The sequence below is a fragment of the Mus caroli genome, unplaced genomic scaffold (genome assembly GCF_978045245.1).
Source record: "Mus caroli unplaced genomic scaffold, Mus_caroli_1 scaffold_4, whole genome shotgun sequence".
NCBI classification, from domain to species: Eukaryota; Metazoa; Chordata; class Mammalia; order Rodentia; family Muridae; genus Mus; species Mus caroli.
This window is the reverse complement of record NW_028227259.1, coordinates 15,543,604-15,559,683: the sequence shown is the minus strand read 5'-3', so window position 1 is coordinate 15,559,683 and position 16,080 is coordinate 15,543,604. Positions and strand designations below refer to the sequence as shown.

At 41.5% G+C, this 16,080-nt stretch overlaps 1 pseudogene; it reads left to right on the top strand.

The window, feature by feature from the left end:
- The first annotated feature begins 1,301 nt into the window (after positions 1 to 1,301).
- On the top strand, positions 1,302 to 5,674 carry LOC147004940 (disks large homolog 5-like; annotated as a pseudogene).
- The last annotated feature ends 10,406 nt before the right edge of the window (positions 5,675 to 16,080 follow it).

Here is a 16,080-nt window from a genome sequence, read left to right as displayed (position 1 = left end):
CAGACAAGAAAGTACAGCATTGAGAAAGCTCTTGGGTTAAAAGTCTGTGCTAGTTATGAGCTACACCATAAAAAGGGTATTGTTTGTTTGTTTATGTTTTTGTTTTGTTTTTTGTTTTGGGGTTTTTTTTTCAGAAAATAGCACAATCTTGGAGTTTACTTTGAGATCAAATATCCTGCAACAGAAGTCAGTAATGTTCCCTCCCTTATATTATCATGCTTTCTGACAGTGCTCTGGTTGTTTCTAGGCATGTCTGAGTACATCATCATGGGCATACAAGGATCCCAAATACATCAGAACTGGGCTTTTGAACCTGTTGCACATGGCCAACAGGGACCTAAAAAGCACCAAGGAGACAACTGATCCTTATCACAAGGGATAAATCCCTCATTCTTCTGGTAACATAATTTACAGCAAGATGTCACCATTCCTGACCTCGGCTCAATGTCCTATGTGCTGCTGAAAGGAAGCTTTCCTGTCCAGGGTTCACCCAACAAACCACAGAAACACTGAACTCAGGTAAACAATGTTCCACAAAGCTCTATATAGGACCAATTCAATTCAGAGTCACTATGCACTGTTATATCTAAAATGGCCTGATCAGAACTGACCACTTCATATGCACTCCCTGTGGTTTGGTTTTGTTTTTATTTTGTTTTGTTTTTCTTTAAAAGTTAACAAAGACAGATGTCTGGAGCCATGGCTCAGCACGCAAGACCTCAGCATATACAAACTGGTGTGATTTCTCAGTAGTTTTTAATGGTTCATTTGCTGATTGAGGAAATTTTAAGGTAGGATGAGACATTTCTGAGAGGGGTTTGGAAAGGAAACACTCAGATTGATACATAGGAATTACTTAGGCAATGCCAATCAAGACTGGACAAACCCTGGCTTTGGAAGGAGGATGTGCTCAATGGCTGTGTCCCAGGAGAGTACCCAGGAAAGGGTATCTGTTTGTGGAACATGTAAGATTAACAAATGTCATGCAGAAAACAGCAGGATCTGATCACCATGACCTTGCTCTGAGTCAAGTTATTTTTCTATGTCAGTGATTGGCAAGCATATTACAGCAACAATCTGAAATAAGGGCTGGACAGAGAACAAAATGTAAGTAGCTATACTGGCAGGTTACACCTCAGCTTCCTGTCAGTACAGGCAGAACATTAGCAGGGAGTCAATGGTTGTAGCCTATGACATCAGCAAACCCTGAAGTTCTTGGCATGTCCTGTGATGTCACCAGTGTTGTAGCAACAAGCTCACTTAGGATTCTCACTCAGTGTCGAGCCACTAGGTTGGTCGACATGTTTTCTCGGCTCCGCAATCTTTTTGGAAGAGCCAGTGTGAATAGGAGAGAGGCCAGAGAGAGGAGGACAGATGCTGGCCTTCCATCAGAGAGTAAAGAAGGAAGAAGAAGGTGGACTTGCAGAATGTGGAGTAAGTCTTGGGAAGTGGATATTGAGCTCTCTGGAAGGGGTGGTCTGAGATGGCCTTTCTAGTAATGTGGATCAGAAACCGGAGTCTCTGGGTAGCAAAAGAAATTCAATAATTATCAAAATTCTTGAACATCAAGATTTCAGAACATTTCTTTCTCCATCCCCTAAGCATGAGTTGGCAAGGCCAAAACTCTTATGCTAAGAACTCCAAGTATTTACATTCTCTGAGTATTGTGGGTATTACATGGGGACAGAAGGAGACCATCTGAAGTCACAGAGTGTCTAACCTATGCCCTTTTAGGGAAGGGCATGAATGTATTTCACTCCTAGTGTTCTTTAGCTTCAGTGGCTATTTGGGAGTAGAATGATGGAGAGAATTGTGCTCCAGGCCATGACCTCATGTTCTCAGAAAGACTCTGACCTCCTGTCCATGGCAGTTCCCACTTTATCTTTCTTTATCACCAGTTTAGTGGCAGGTATTTCTATACTGTAACCACAGACCTGTCAGAGTAGATACACCCAGACAGAGATGGAATCCTCTTGCTACTTCTTGGGTGTTTGGTGTTTCAGTAGGGGGAATTGATAGTATTTTGACCATGTTCTCACACTGCATGACTTTTGAAGCCCACATCCTAGGCCTAGCATAACTGGGTAGGAGATCTAAGGATCTCCAAGCACTAAAGTACTTGAGAATACTGATTTTACCATCTGACTTCTGAAACCATGGGAATGATGGCTCTGAAACCAAATTGCACTCTCTTCAGTTGATAATCATCCTGAGTAAGCCATCTCTCTGGTAATAATAAGCATGTTTGGGGAGACAGAGGAAACACCTGGCTGTTTACATCTCCTTGTCTCTCTAGAGTACTGGTAGAACTGAGACCCAAAGTGGTGGCATCTCAAGCCCAGACCAAACTCCTTCAAGTGTCAGTAGTTTCCAGGCAGGTTTTCTTTCTTGATGATCTACCAACACTCTGCATTCTCACTTGAAATTATTCTTGTGTTCTTCTACCTACAGGGGCTCCCAGAACGATATCACTCACTGTACCTGACTTAAGCGAGAAAGAGTTCAAAATGGAAATGGAGAGGCTGACCACAGAGCTGCACCTCATTACCCAGAAGAGAAATGAGCAGAGAGATCGCCTGATCACTTTCACAGAGAGATCCATGAAAAAGAGGTACTCATTGCTTCAAACCCTGTGGTGTCAGTATGGGGTCTTCAATGTCAGCCTCAACTTATCCTTTGAAGGAGGTGGGTCCTATAAAGCTGTAACACCACATCGTCCCTATGCCCAGCCTCATATCCATGAATACTTCATGGTGGAGAGGCAGAACCTGAAGCTTGGTCAGGAGGGAGATGAGAAATGGACTCTTCTTCTGCATCCTCCAGTAGAAAAGAAATACTTGTATTCTGAGTGAAGAATTCAGGGATAGAGGCAGTGGAGAGTGAGTTCCTAGCATGCACTTGGAAAGCACTTGACAGGATGTGGCTTTGTGAGGTCCTAGGTAATATGAGTTTATGGTGAGTGTTTATACTTGCCTGACAGGTGACTGAGTGCTTGGAAGCTCCTCATATTATCTCTCGGGGGCTGGTCCCACATTGTACTTCTCAGTGCATGTATAGGAGGCCTGGGGCTCATTCCTGTTCCTCTTTGTTGCCTTATGCTGCGAGATAGTAATGTTGTATACATTTCTTTGGCATCTCATTGTGCTCTCGGTTTCTGTCTCTGTCTCTCATTCTCTGACTGTTTCCTTTTCTCCTCTTTGTGTGTGTGTGTTTTCAAGTCTGTGAGTCTGTGTGTTCACATGTCCTACATGTGCATGAGTTTTGTACGTTTAATTTTTCCTCCAAACTTGGGAACTTATAGGGTCTGTGTTTTGGATTGAGGATTTATCATCATAACAATGTCAAGCTGATGTTAGTGCTGAAGTCTCAGAGCCCCCACTTTATTCAACACTGTTCTTTGCCTATGTGGTCACAATTGTCCATACCCTTGTATCCCTTGGGCATATTATAAAGCTGTGGAGATAGCATGATCCTGATGTCTCCAGGATTATGTGTCATGTCTGTTTCTCTATTATAAGTTATTCAGGATTTACCACCCCAGTTGGGAAAACAGGAAAAATATAATCACAGGTCTCTGGTGGGCAAAGATCTGTGCCCTAGGCTCTTGAGAACAGAGCTGGTTAGACTGAAATATCTAACCCTACTGAGTGAACACAGGGAGCCAGGAACCCTTCATATTCATGCTTAGCTTCTGCTGTCCTGTACCAGGATAACAAATTTTCAAAGTTGAAGATCCTCCCAGTATATAGAATCCAGAATGTACTTTCCATGCCTGGGGTAGTCCAGCACTCAGCCTGAGAAATGTGTTCCTAAATGCCCATGTTCATGGAGTTCTGACTTCCTATGACCAGGCCCTTGGAGAAGATAAATCCATTTTATGAACAACTCTCATTAAAGAAGAGGCAGATCATATCCTCTGTGAACAACGTACAGTTGGAGATAATTGAGGCCCAAGAGAACATCCAGGAGCTCAGGAAGGAGATAAACTTCTATTTGTAAGTACCAGTTAGCAATCCAATCAACAGTGGAATGGCAATTTCTGCCTTCCTTGGTTTCTGGACTGGATAGTCTGCATTTCTGGTTCTACCCCTTCTGCTTTTAGCCATCATTGTGTCATGGGATAAGGACTCAATTTTCATAAATCTGTAAGAGACAGTTACCCCTCCCAGCATTGTCCAGGCATCCTTAGAAGCCTCTCAATAGAAGAGTGATTGTGCATGTTTATTATGCAGTAATGAGAGCTTGGTTCTCAGGCAGTGTTTTAGAGAGCTGAGTGTGACATAACACAAGGATAGAATGCCCTCCCTTTGAATCTGCTGATCTACTCTGATGGTATTTGCCCCCTACTAATTGATATTGCCCTAGTGCATTGGGCAGTCATGGATAGATGGAGACCCCTCTTTCTTTTGGAGAGACATGGACCCTTATTAGTGTTAGGGCTGTGGCAATAATTTCTTCTTCCCTGAAATGGCTTTTTACTGTTTGTGCAGCTGTCATGGATATATTGAGCGGGATTGTATAAGGTCTTCATGGGAACCAGGGTCCTGGTGGGGATAATGGGCCTATACATAAGAATGAGAGGAGGAGGCTGCAGGATCTTACTATGCAGAGGTTGTTTCCAGAAACCTACATAGCCGGCTCATGATGGAGAAGAATCGTATTAAGATGTCTGTGACACTGAAGCAGGAGATCGAGGATGTACAGATTGATTGGGCTCTCATTGAGAAATATTTGGTTGACTTGAACCTGAATGGTAAAGACGAACAGGAACAGACCAGCAACCATGAGACCCAACAAGTTCAGGTAGGGACAAGCAGCTCAGTCAAGCCAATAATGTCTGATACCATTTGCCCCATTAGATTCATCTTTGCTTTCCTCTACCACCTTTCTAATCCACACTCCCACAGCTACCCACCTCATGGAATGTAGTTGTTCATTGCTCTTTTTATACACACATATTCTGGGAAGATAGCCTCTTGTCAGAAACTAAATCATTGGCAAGTGTATCTTGCTCTCTGCTTTAATCTGAAGTCTAGAAAGGGTGACAGATGAATAACATGCCACATTTCTGCATGTGTTCATGATAAGTGGGATGGTATGCAGAGCTATGAGCAGCATCTAGGTCCTGGGACAGAGGTGATGCAAGGGTCATGTGACTTGAGGTGAGAAGAGCCTTCCAGGGTTAAAATCGAATGCAAATATCAAATGAATGCTTCTCATGGTCATTAATCTGGGGGGCAGGTGGGCTTCTCCTTTCTTCTTGCAATCCAATGAGGTCTCTTCCTATTGCCCAATTCTTAGTTTGCAAGCATAGAAGTCTGAGTGACAGCTTGCCAGTTCATGTGTTTGTGAGCGTTGTTTGACATTTTGCCCTGCATGAATATAACAGCAATGGTTTCAGATAATAGATCAGTATTAACTGTCCTGTTGAGGTGGTAGGAGTCAGTAGTCTGACAGCTGATATTTAGGTCTCCATCAAGTCTGTGTCTTAAGACCTGCCTTCCTCTCCTAGGACTCCGAGACTCCAGCAAGATCTGAAATGTTCACAGCCCAGGAAGAGAGCCTCCTGCAGAATGAGTTTCCACCTCAGGAGCCCCCTGCTGAACTCCATCCTGAACATCCATAATCCACCTTGGATGAATCTTATTACACTCTGTACATTTCCTCTGTGTGAATAGGAGGAAGCCAGTGAGCCAGCTAATTCAGGGTGTTATTCCCTTTCCTGTTCTGGCAACACCTCTTGAGAGACCAGTGAGGTGACTGCCCTGCCAACAGCAGTCCAACAGGAGATACAGGCTATAGGACTGTACTACTTTATATGCAGTGAACAGGTGCTGATGTACAATAATTTTCAGTTAACGTGTTTTGCTCTTTATTGTTTTATTCTTTATTTAGGTTTTGCTGAAGTTATGTTTTTGTTTAGTTTTCATGGTTGGATTTTTCTTTTATCTCATTTTAGTAATTGTATTTTTAAAGCTTGTTTATTAAACATTGTATTTCTTATAAATAAAAATTGAATTACAACTCTTGACTCTTGAGACCATCTTCCTTATTCAGGTTTCCTCTCTCCTCCTGTAAACCTAGAACCCACAGCCAGAAATGGATCTCTGTAAGTGTTAGGCAGCCTGGGCTACAGAGTGAAGTCAATGTCACCAAGGGGTATACAAGAAGGTGGTCTCTTGTGGATATATGTGGCTTACTCCTGGGAAAAACACTTTATGGTGCAATCAGTTCCACACTGTATTCATGCTGCTATATATTCTCTTACACCTAAAATATAGTACTCTTTCACACACATACTTGACTGACACTGTGGACCAGATATTGATTAATATACAGTCATTGCTCCTATGCTGCTGAGGAAATAAAAACATTCCCAAGGGAATAGAAATTAAATCAGGAAGGCGAGAGCCATGTGCCTCAGATTTGCTTGCACTACAGCATCAGTGACAACCACACAATAGAGATAATGTCTTTCTAAGTCAGGCTTTGAAATATCATTTGGTAGATCATGTTGTTCTTGAACATACATTTGCTGTGGTTTTTTGTTTGTTTGGTTGTTTTTTTTGTTTGTTTGTTTGTTTTTGTGCTGTTTAGAGATATAGTTATTTACGTGAATGGTTTTATTTCCTACTGTATGTCTGCAGCCCTTCCTGAGTGTGGTAAACTCAGAGGCCAGAAGAAGGAATGATAGACCCTGTTTAGGGACTTTTAGGCCACATGTGGGTGTGTTGAGAGAGCAGTAGATTCCCCACACCTTCTGCTGGTGCCCTTTGTCCTTCTAGTGCATGTGTTGTATCAGGTTGACTGGATCACCTCCAAGTAAGTGGAGAAATCTCAGGAGATGTGTAGGTGCAGGTGCTTGAGCTGTGCATGCTCATTCTCCTAGGCTGCCTGGCGTGTATGCAGGGCTCTGGTGTTACCACTGCTATTTGTATGCTCAGGATCATACCCCAGCATCCCTGATTTTCAATTTTAGAGCAGATCTTTCACCTCTAATCTAGGATGACCATGTAGATTAGGCATATCCTTAAAATTCAGAACTAAGTATGGCTTCCTGTAGGCTGTGTTGGGCTGATGAAACCCTCTTAGTAAGAACAAAAATATCTTAACATGAGCAATGTGGGGAGGAAGCTCAAGAGCAGCCACAATGAATGGAGCCTGCAGCTGTGGCCACATGTTTCTGGTGGCGAGCATGCCCTTGCAAGGGGGAACCTAGGAGACACAGTTGCAGCTGACCTTTTCCCATAGCAGATCTCGAAGTATATTGAGAAAGGGCTTCTTCCAGATGACTGCTGTCCAATTAATGGAATAGAAATAATTAATTGAGACTGGAGATTAGTCAGAGCATTATAGTGTGGAGGAAGTATTCACCAAATAGTATTGACACACAGAACATTTAAAATCTCAGCAGAGTATCAAGATAGAGGCTTTGGTTACTCTGTACTTTAGGTCTTCTGATTTTTATGAACTGACAGAGAAGTTCATCAGCAGTGTGGAAACTAAAAGGGGGCCCTGGTGAAGAGAGAGAGGAAGACCAAAAACCCATCAGTATCCCACCTATGCTCTGGTCAGGTGGACATGGGAGGGCTGCCAGACTCTTTCCACTCAGACCCGGGTGGGCATCCAAGCCTCTCGCTCACTCTTCCTTGAGTAGAAAATGGGGAGCCCAACCTGGGAGCCCCAGCGCTACTCTCTAAAGCCCTGCGGTAATGGGAGAGAGGGATGAGGAAAGAGAGGTTCCCATTCTGGTGAGACAGAGCACAGCCCTGATGAACAGAGAAAATCTATGGTTTTAGATCTTTGTTATATCAAGGCAGGGGAAAGAGAGATGGGAGAGAGAGAGAAAGAGAGAGGGAGAAAGAGGGGGGGAGAGGGGAAAGGCTAGAGAGAGAGAGAGTAAGAGTTAGAGAGGGAGAGGAGAGGAGAGGAGAGGAGAGGAGAGGAGAGGAGAGGAGAGGAGAGGAGAGGAGAGGAGAGGAGAGGGGAGGGGAGGGGAGAGAGTGGGAGTGGGAGTGGGAGGGGGGAGGGGGGAGGGGGGAGGGGGATGGGGGGAGGGGGGAGGGGGGAGGGGGAAGGGGAGGGGAAGGGGAAGGGGAAGGGGAAGAGGAGAGGAGGGGAGGGGAGGGGAGGGGAGGGGAGGGGAGGGGAGGGGAGGGGAGGGGAGGGGAGGGGAGGGGAGGGGAGGGGAGGGGAGGGGAGGGGAGGGGAGGGGAGGAGAGGAGAAAGACAAAGAGATAGGATGACAGTAGGAAGTAAGAGAGAGAGAGAGAGAGATGTCAGAGAGCAAGGTGGAGCCAAGCAGCCACACATATACTCATTTTTAAATGTTCCTAGGTAACTCTGGAGGAGTTTAGACTGAAGGTAAGAAGCTTGGGAAATTGCCTACTTTACTTCTAGCCATGCTACCCATGTGGGTGCTGTGGGGGGCAGTAACTTAGACAGGAGCCAGAGTACCAGAAGCAAAAGGGAATGCCTACCATGTCATGTAGGTGAATTATCACCCTTCTGGGGTTCAGACCACAGTTCAACTGGAGACCAGCCTGTCTGTGCCTAGCCCAATGCCTCACACAGCAGTACACTAGAAATCAGGTGAGACTAGTGAGACAAAATTTAGACTACACTAGCATGTTACTATTGTATTTGTGGGGACTCCTTGAATAACTTAGAACCTGGAGGGGCCTGGGTTTTTCCAAGTCTACTCATATATGGTGAAGTGTTTGGTAAAACCTAATAGATGCATACATTAGTATGTTTTTTTTTGTTTGTTTACTTTCACATGTGACATGACTCAATAATCTATGTCAGCCTTTAACAGACTAAATGGTCCTTAATATACAGTGTGGAGTGAGTCTCCTTATTTTCTCTCCAAGATAGCTAAAAATTCTCAGTCTTGAAAGCATTTTGTAAGCCATTCTCATGAACCAGTCATGAGATGGCCATATTGTTGGTTGAGTGTCTTCATCCAGCCTACCCTGTAATTGTTGCAGAAGATGAATTGGGTTCTAGCCCTGGGATGTAATTCAGTGGTAGAGTATTTGTCAGTCTTCACAATGGAGTAGGTTCATCCCTAGTCTGTGGGCTACAGCACAAGAAAAATAATGAGCACTATTGCGTTCGAGGTGTAACCTACAATTAAAAGAAGATCTCCAGAGGGACTGTCAAGTCACTCTAACCTCCAGGCTACCCACCCCCCAGCTTCCTCCAGGGATTCCATTTGTACTGTCTTTTTGTTCACATTATTCTATGGTTGCAAAGAATGTGCACAATGTCAATCTATGACACACACACACACATACACACACATATACAAACACAAATACAAACATCACAAAGAACATACAGTTAAAACTCATGAAATGTTTTAGTTAAGATGATCAGCTGATGAGAAGCATCAACTGGTATTCATCCTTGGTACCAATCCTAGAAACTTGAGTTCCTTCTTAGCAAACAAAATAGTAGAAGGAACATATCTCCCACAAATTCTTTCCATCTGTCTGTTACTCTGTCTCTCTGTCTCTTTCTCTGTGTGTGTGTGTGTGTGTGTGTGTGTGTGTGTGTGTGTACATTCAGGAACCCATTATAATTTTTTCCATTATGACTGGAAAGAACGAAGTGAAAAATAGAGTGGAGGTGTATACTCACTTTGGTTAATGTCTCATGGCACCTTGCAGGTAACACTGACAGAGTGGGTTAATTCAATACACCCTTAAACCTGGCAATGCAGGGTTTCTAGTGAGGCTGTCATGTGCATCACCCACCACAGAGAACAGCAAGAGCTTTGTTTATTACATGCTGTAGTTCCCAAGGTGAGGCAAACCCTCATCCCATTGAGTGTTTGTTAGGACTGGATGGCAGGAAATAAGACAGAAATTAAATCAATCAATAAGAAACAAAGAGGGTAATTAAAAGACTCAAGGAATCCAAGAGATGGCTCTTTGAGAAAATCAACAAGATAGACAACCCCTTACCCAAATGAACTAAAAGGCAGATAGACAATATCCAAATTATCAAAATCTGAAATGAAAAGGGAAAATATAACAATAAACACTGAGAAACTTCAAAAAATAATTAGGTCTGACTTCAAAAGAATGCCTAAACTCCAAAATATTGAAAAAAAATCAAAATGAAATGGGTGATATTCTAGAAAGATATCAATTAACATAGTTGAATGTAGATCTAATAAAGTAACTAAATAATCCTATATTCCCTAAGAGAAAATAAGAACTCGTCAAATCATTCAGTCACCACCCTTGAAAAAAAAAAAAAAAAAAAAAACAATCAAAAAAAAAAAACAAAAAAAGAAACAAAAAAAAAAAACCAGGGCCACATGGTTTTAATGCAGAATTCTCCCAGTCTTTTAATGAAGACCTAATACCAACAGTCCTCCAACTACTCCACTAAAAAGAAACAGAATGAACATTGCCAAACTCCTTCTCTGAGGCCACAGTCAACGTGGTAACTAAATCACAAAAAGATACAACATGAAAAGGGAATCAGAGAAGAATTTCCATTGTATATATTGATGGAAAATAACTCATTCAAATATCACACACAGAATCCAAGAAGACATCAAAGACACCATCTAGGATGTTCAAGTAGGCTTCATTTTAGGGATTCAGGTATGGATCAATATAGGAACATCCATCAACTCAATCCAAAACAAAAAACAAAACAATACAAAAAAAAACAAACAAATCCCTGAAAAAAATAAAAACACTGAATTAAAAACCCCATTATCATCTTATTGGATGCTGAAAAACCCTACACAACTTCTTGTTAAAAGTCTGTCTGACTAGGATTATACAAGATACATTTCTAAGCATAATAAAAGCAATAAATACCAAGCCAATCGACAGCATCAAATTAATAAGCAATAGGACACATAACGGGGATCAAGTGGAAGGAAATGGGAAAGAAGAATTCAAAGGAGTGTATATGTAAGTGATGCCAGAGGGTCTGCTCTGTTGGTCTCTTCATAACCACTGCTAATTTCTAAGCTCCTGCTAAGCATTATCAATTGTTCCAGTAACCCCCTCTTCTTGACTGTAAAAGCAGAGCCATGTGGCTGAAGCCACCAAGTTCTGCTCCTTGCAAGGGCTGGAAAATGCCCCCTTATTCTATTACATCATCAACAAATCTCCATTTTTAATGATTTCACTCACTGCCTAAGCTTGGTGGTCCTGGAACTTGCTCTGTTGACTAATGTTGAACTCAGAGATTCAGTGCTCTGTCTTCTGAATGCTGGGATTAATGCCATGATCTACCAATCCTGGCTCTAAGCGTTTCTCTACCTGAAACTCTCTCTGTTCTAGACTGATCTTGAATTTGGAGATCTCCTTAAGCATCTCATGGCCATGGTTCTTCAAGATATAAATCAAAAGCCTGTGCATTCAGCCTCAAGTTCTGGATCACAAGAGGACCCTCCATTTCTAGATAGTAGTGCATTCCACATTAAAAGTACAAATAAAAGTACCAATAAAAACTATAACCAGGTAATACTGCTGAATATCACATAACTATTGCTAGTTTACGTGCAATAACAATGAGCTTAGCTAGTTGGAATCTTGCCCTGAGATCATCACTCCCTTAAGCTGGTTATCTCCTTCCACACAGGATCTAGCTCCATTTCACTTCTTAGTGCTCCTTTAAGTCTTGCCCCTCATATTTTGTGTTTTTCCTTTATCAGCTTGGTAAACTTCATCAAAACACTTTCATGGGAGTGAACCAGAGGACAAAGTCTATGCTGGGCTCTTGTTAGACTTCAGTTGTCATGCAATTTTTCTGACTCTCTTCATGCTAGACAGGGCCTCCTCAGTCTCTTCAGATAATGGCAAAAGAAGCCAGATTCTTCACCAAAGTGCCACTTAAACACTTTCTAGGCCACATACTGTTATCTTCCTCCTATAAAACCTTTTGCATCACTTTAAGTCACCCTCAGTACCAATTTCTTCCATATTTCTTGTAGGATGGGTCAAAGGCACCCCTTAATGCAATGCACCACTTTCCAAATCTAAAGTCCCCAATCCACATTTCTCCAAACAAACACAAGGTCAGGCCTATTATGTCAATATCTCATTCCTGTTGGCAAAGTCTGACTTAGTTAGGGTTTCTATTGTTCTACAGAGACAGCATGACCAAAGCAACTTTAATAGAAAAATAACTTTGAATTGGGGCTGGCTTATTGGTTCATAGGTCTAGATAGTCATAGCATTTGAAGAGGTAAGTATGTACATCTGCTTCTGAATTCAAACAGGAGAAGCTTTTGTCACTGGTAGCCAGGAGAAGGGTCTCAATTCTCACTCCCACAGTAACACATTTCTTCCAGCAAAGCCAAATCTACCTCAGCATGCCCTCACCTCTTAATAGTGATACTCTCTGAGACCAGCATATTGAAACAACCACACCCAGTGTCTCAGTTAGGCTTTTACTGCTGTGAACAGACACCATGACCAAGGCAAATCTTATAAATGACAATGTGTAATTGGGGCTACTTACAGCTCCAGAGGTTCAGTCAAGTATCATCAAGGCTGCAACATATCACCATCCAGGCAGGCAAGGTATAGGAGGAGCTGGGAATTGTGCATCTTAATCTGAAGGCTGCTAGCAGAATCAGAGCCTCCAGGGTCCTAGAGGTAGGATATCACAGCCTGCACCCAGAGTGATACACCTATTCCAACAAGGCCACAAGTCCTAACAGCACCACTCTCTCTCTCGGTACAAAACACAAATTAGACATCATTAATCAGCACATTCATAATTCTGTACATATTTATATTAATTATACTCAATGTAATTATCTTTTATAAAACATTCAAGTTGATTTCACAAATTTTTAGGTTAGATTGTTAAAAGTACAACAAAATTATCTTTAAAGCGTAGCTATTGAGTCATTTAGATCAATGCTATATTTTAATTACTGCAAATTTCCACATATATAATTGTGATTAAATCAATTACCTTTTCCTCTACTCCAGTTCTTCCCCTATTTTATTTTCATTTTTTTCCTCTTTCCCTCCTTGTGCTCCATCAAAACAAATGAAAGATCAAGGAAAACACACTGTCTGTATGTGCACAGGTTGAAGACCAACTGCTTTGAGTATGGATAGTCTCTTAGGGGTTACACCCTTATTAAAGTTAATCACTGAGTCCTAAAAAATATCAGTTGTCAATAACTTCTCAGTTAATGGTCAAATTTCATGATCCCTCCATGCTGAGATTTGGACTAGTTTGCTTTTATGAAGATAAAAGTTGTTTTTGTTTTTGTTTTCCCAGAAAGCAGACAGGAAAGTAGTTTCTTCCATAGATACTGCAAACAGATTACTTCAGGAAACAAAGAACTATGTTTGGTAAGGACTTATAAAAATGTTCTTAGCGTTTGGAAGCTGATTATGGGATGGATCCCTGGAAATGGCAGTCTTTAGATGGTCCATCCTTTCTTCACAGCTCCAAACTTTATCTCTGTACCTTTTTCCATGGGTGTTTTGTTCCCAATTCCAAGAAGTGGCACAGTGTCCACACTTTGGTCTTTGTTCTTCTTGAGTTTCATGCGTTTAACAAATTGTATCTTATATCTTGGGTATCCTAAGTTTTTAGGCTAATATCCACTTATCAGTGAGTACATATTGTGTGAGTTCCTTTGTGAATATGTTACCTCACTCAAGATGATGCCCTCCAGATCCATCCATTTGCCTAGGAATTTCATAAATTCATTCCTTTTAATAGCTGAGTAGTACTCCATTGTGTAAATGTACCACATTTTCTGTATCCATTCCTCTGTTGAGGGGCATCTGGGTTCTTTCCAGCTTCTGGCTATTATAAATAAGGCTACTATGAACATAGTGGAGCATGTGTCCTTCTTACCAGTTGGAACATCTTCTGGATATATGCCCAGGAGAGGTATTGCTGGATCCTCTGGTAGTATTATGTCCAGTTTTCTGAGGAACCGCCAAACTGATTTCCAGAGTGGTTGTACCAGCTTGCAATCCCACCAACTATGAAGGAGTGTTCCTCTTTCTCCACATCCTCGCCAGCATCTGCTGTCACCTGAATTTTTGAACTTAGCCATTCTGACTGGTGTGAGGTGGAATCTCAGGGTTGTTTTGAGTTGCATTTCCCTGATGATTAAGGATGTTGAATATTTTTTCAGGTGCTTCTCTGTCATTCAGTATTCCTCAGGTGAGAATTCTTTGTTCAGTTCTGAGCCCCACTTTTTAACGCGGTTATTTGATTTTCTGGAGTCCACCTTCTTGAGTTCTTTATATATATTGGACATTAGTCCCTTATCTGATTTAGGATAGGTGAAGATCCTTTCCCAATCTGTTGGGGGTCTTTTTGTCTTATTGACAGTGTCTTTTGCCTTGCAGAAGCTTTGCAACTTTATGAGGTCCCATTTATTGATTCTCGATCTTACAGCACAAGCCTTTGCTGTTCTATTCAGAAATTTTTCCCCTGTACCCATATCTTCGAGGCTTTTCCCTACTTTCTCCTCTATAAGTTTCAGTGTCTCTGGTTTTATGTGGAGTTCCTTAATCCACTTAGATTTGACCTTGGTACAAGGAGATAGGAATGGATCAATTCGCATTCTTCTACATGATAACCGCCAGTTGTGCCAGCACCATTTGTTGAAAATGCTGTCTTTTTTCCTCTGGATGGACCATCTAGAGACTGCCATATCCAGGGATCCATTCCATAATCAGCTTCCAAACGCTGACACCATTACATACACTAGCAAGATTTTGCTGAAAGGACCCAGATATAGCTGTCTCTTGTGAGAAAATGCAGGGGCCTAGCAAACACAGAAGTGGATGCTCACAGTCAGCTATTGGATGGATCACAGGGCCCCCAATGGAGGAGCTAGAGAAAATACCCAAGGAGCTAAAGGGAACTGCAACCCCATAGGTGGAACATTATTATGAACTAACCAGTACCCCAGAGCTCTTGACTAGCTGTATCAAAAGATGGCCTAGTCGGCCATCACTGGAAAGAGAGGCCCATTGGACTTGCAAACTTTATATGCCCCAGTACAGGGGAATGCCAGGGCCAAGGGGTGGGGGTGGGTGGGTGGGAGAATGGGGGTGGGAGTGTATTGGGGACTTTTTGGATAGCATTGGAAATGTAATTGAGGAAAATACCTAATTAAAAAAATGTTCTTAGCAAAGAGAGGGAGCATCCAAAGTTCTTGCAATAAGTATATACTTGGCACTCTATACAATAGCAACATGTCAAATAAATGGATATGTGTCTGCCAAAGAAACTATGTGAACAAAGTCAGTGATAGAGCATGGACTGTTCCTTACAAATGAGGGAAATATTTCCCTCTCAACAAGATAGAAAATTTGCAACAGGAATGCAATATTTGAAGTAGAGCAGAAAAAATAATTGGCTTAGCATAAAATGATACTTTTATTGTCCTATGAATACTATAGGAGGGCACTAGAGTGCATTAAAATATCCACCTAATAACACACAATGTTTTCTATCAATAAGAAAGTTGCAGATCTTGAAAGAGTGAGATTAATATGAACTGTGTTATTGAGTAAGATACTCCTTCATCTTATTCAGAAGTATAACATACATGGGTAATAATATAGCATGAATAGACTCTTTTGTCACAAAAAAAGAGACTTTGGAACCTAGAATATTTGTTATAATGTATGAAGTCTTCAGTGGCATGAATAAATACAGGAATGACTGAGATATTGAAAAAGTAAATGCCTCAAAGTTAACCTTTTCAGAATTATTGATAAAATTGTCATGTCCTTGCCTAACTGCATTTAAAATTATTAACATGTATTTATTTATCCTTCACACTCTGCATTTTTATATTTTCTTTGGGTTCACCAAGGAAGTGAAAGATCTGTATAATAAAAACTTCTAGTCTCTGAAGAAAGAAATTATAGAAGATCTCAGAAGATGGAAAGATCTCCCATGCTCATGGATTGGCAGGATCAACATTGTAAAAATGGCTATCTTGCCAAAAGCAATCTACAGATTCAATGCAATCCCCATCAAAATTCCAACTCAATTCTTCAACGAATTAGAAAGTGCAATCTGCAAATTCATCTGGAATAACAAAAA